Source organism: Meleagris gallopavo, chromosome 2 (assembly GCF_000146605.3).
Source record: "Meleagris gallopavo isolate NT-WF06-2002-E0010 breed Aviagen turkey brand Nicholas breeding stock chromosome 2, Turkey_5.1, whole genome shotgun sequence".
Taxonomy (NCBI): Eukaryota; Metazoa; Chordata; class Aves; order Galliformes; family Phasianidae; genus Meleagris; species Meleagris gallopavo.
In genome coordinates, this window is record NC_015012.2 from 98964479 (window position 1) to 98968207 (window position 3729).

Genomic DNA, 3729 nt, shown 5'->3' on the forward strand with positions numbered 1-3729 from the left:
GTGGGGTGGGTCGTGCTGGATGAAAAACTGAACATGAGCCAGCAGTGCGCTCTTTCAGCTCAAAAGGCCCAATGGGTATCCCTGGGGCTCCGTCAGAAGACGGGTGGCCAGCAGGGACAGGGAGGTGATTGTCCCTCTCTGCTCTGCCCCATCTTGTGAGGCCCCATCTGGAGTACTGTGTCCAGGTCTGTTGCCCACAGTAGAGGAAAGATGAGGAGCTGTTGCAGGGGGTCCAGAGGATGGCCAGGAAGATGATCTGAGGTCTGGAGCACTTCCCCTACAAAGACGGGCTGAGGGAGCTGGGCTTGTTCAGCCTGGAGAAGAGAAGGCTGCGAGGAGACCTCATTGCCACCTTCCAGTATTTTAAACACAATTATAAACGGGAGGGATGTCAAGTTTTTACAGGAGCAGACAGTGATAGGACAAGGGGGAATGGATTTAAGCTCAAAGAGGAAACATTTAGATGGGATGTCAGGGGAAGTTTTTTTACAGAGAGAGTGATGAGGTGCTGGATCAGACTGCCCGGAGAGGTTGTGGATGCTTTGTTCCTGGTGGTGTTCAAGACCAGGTTCGATGGGGCTCTGGGCAACCTGTTCTTGTACCAAATCTGGTGGTTGGTGGCCCTTCCTGTGGCAGTGGAGTTGTAACTTAGTGATTCTGGGGTCTCTTCCAACCCAAGCCATTCTATGTTTCTATGCTTCTGTGATTCTATAATCATTGGCACAAAGTATTTGAAGGCCTGTAACTAGCAGTGTACTCTGGATACTAGCAGTGGATACTGGGGACTCAGTACTGAGTCTGGTGTTGTTCAATACCTTCATCAATTTGGATGAAGGGTTAGAATCCACTTTCAGCAAGCTGGCACACCAGATGGCAGTGCTGCCATTGAAGGAGACCTGGATAGACTAGTGAGTTGGGTAGAGAGGAACCTCTGGCAGAATTAATTTTGTGGACATAAAAATGGCTAAGTGGTTTTCATTTCTGGAAAACATTTTGTATGTATATTTTTAAGGTTTTAAATTCTCAGCTGTAACTGTCTTTCTGACAAAACTCCAGCTGCTCTCTAGCCCTTCTTGAGCATGTATTTTATTTAATTTGCCTTATTTTCCTGTTTGACAAATTTGTTGTTGTTGTTTTTTTCTCTCTGTAATTTCTTGAAGATACTGTTCGTGTTTCTTGTGTTCTCTCCAGCACAATCATTTCTGAAAGAGTAGAGCAGACATGTCCAACCCATGGTCTGTGGCCGCTCCCTGCCCCATGCCATCATGGTGGCAGCTCTGTCCCAGGCTGGCCTTGGCTGTGCACCCATTGCTCTCAACAACTATATGATGATGTGCGATCAGCACTGTCTGGGCTGAAACTGGGACACTGGGATGATGCAGTGCTGTGATAACTCAAGTGATGGCAAATGATTTTATGCATTTTGATGCATTGGCTAAACAGAATTCTGTGAACAGCACGAAATAGGCAGCTATGGTTTCCATTTTAATAAAGGAATTTGTGAACAAGTTTTAAGATTCCCAAAAGATCATCAATTTGCAACTCCATTTTCAACCCAAATACATTCCAGTTTTCAAATGAAATGCATAGTGTTGCAATCAGACATTCAATTTAAGTCTGATCATGTCTCTTTACCAGACTTCTGTACGCCCTCTCTTACCAGGGAAACTTATTCCTCACTTCATAGTCACACTTCATTCATGTTGTCACTTCTTGGCAGTATATACATATGTGAGCAACTTTTCCAGGATGAAGTATACTTACATACCTTAACTATATTAAATATTTTATGAGGGCTGCTCTGAAAGTAATGTTTTATTTGTGTTAAGAGAATGTTTATGTAAATATTCTATAATTGTTTGTGAATGTGTTATTTTGCTGCATTTTGTTGCTGTTGATTGTATGTTTGTTTGTTTTTGGTCTTAGTTCTATTTATAATGTTATTCCTGGAGAAGCACGTTTCAGCATGGCTCAGGTTTTAGTACACGTCTTTCCTTGTTCATCAGAATCTCAAACTGCATTTCCTTTACTGCCTTTTATAAAAGGGCATAAGGGGCTCAAGATCATGGCACGCCTGAAGATAAAGCTGTGAGAGCTGCTGCAAATATAATGCCTCCTTCTTTATTATGTTGGCCTATAATGTCAGAGGCAGATATTGGTGATATGGTTGTTGAGGTTGAACCTTGCCACCAATATCCCATTACATGTTGTTGCCATGTGACGGATGGCAGCAGTGGGGCAGTCTGATAAAATGGTGTCTGACATGGAAATGCAGATGAAGCAAAGGTGTGTCACTGAATTCCTTCATGTGGAAAAAACTGCACTTACTGACATTCCTCAATGCTTGCTGAATGTTTATGCAGACCAGACAGTGGATGTGAGTGCAGAGAGGTGATAGCTGGGGTGTCTCAGCAATCATGACATGATTGACATGTCACATTTTGGACAACCATGAAGATTTTTACAAGCAAGGAATGCAGGCTCTTGTTCATCTGTTGGAAATGCATAGCAAATGATGGTGACTATGCTGAAAACTGGTCTTTTGTAGCTGAGAATTTGCTTTATCAAATAATGTTATTGTGCTCTTTATAGCTGTTGTATTTTCCATGGAAATAAGTAGGAGGTATTACTTCTGGAGCAGCACAGGATGATTTTTCTTTGTGAACAAGTTCAGTAACAGTTCCTGTTTATTAAAAAATCATCTGTACTTGTACATACAACAGAATTCAATTTTTCAATAGGCTATAATTGAATCCTTTTGTATTAAATAAGCCGTGGCTATATACATCATTTTAGTAGCTGATAAAAATGGTCTAGAAATGTTTTTTCTGCTTACTATTAAGATATGAAGGCACATCAACATTTGCATTTCTGTTAGACTCAGCATTCTTACCTGACCTTAGTTAATTCCAAAAAAATATCGCCAGATAACATTTCTGCAATGAAAAAAATCAAAATCTATTCATATTTCTTTTAAAAAATATATGCTAAGGCATATGGCAGGCTCTTCACTTGGCAATTACCCACACAGCTCCAGTGAAGCCAATGGAACAAGGCCAATTCATAGGGCTGATTTATACAGCTGAACACTTGCATCCTTCTCTCTGGTCTAACAGTGTACCTGAGCTTTTCCAGTTGACAGTGGACAGGGAGGATAAAGCTGGCAGAAGGCCAGACTGGTATGCCCAGTGCAAATCCTTTCTCTGTTATTTAAGATGAAGGCATGCTGCTAGCAGCTATCTTCAGCTGAATGATCAGCAAAGCATGAAGTTTACATAATGTCTCAGCTGTATTTTTCTCGTCTGCACGGTCTGATTGTGTATCTCTTTATTTGGTAGATTTGTGGTTATGTTGATTTTGCTTATTTGTTGGTTGCTTGCTTAGTTTTTAAGTTTGAGAAGGCAATTTTTTGTTTCTGGTATGTTCTGCAGTGTCACTGCCTTTCTCTGAGCACACTCCATGGCCTCAGTGTCTTTCTTCTACTGAAGAGATGACCAGATGCCTGGAGCACTTTTCCTTTGAAAATAGGCTGAGAGTTGGGATCATTTTCTTCTAGAGAAGAAAAGGCTTCAAGGAGACTTTAGAATGGCCTTCCAGTATATAATGGGAGCTTACAGAAAAGATGAGGAGGGACTTTATCAGATATTGTAGTTACAGAACCAGGAGTAAGAGTTTTAAACTAAAAGAGAGTAGATAAAAATTAGATATTAAGAATAAATTCTTCACTAT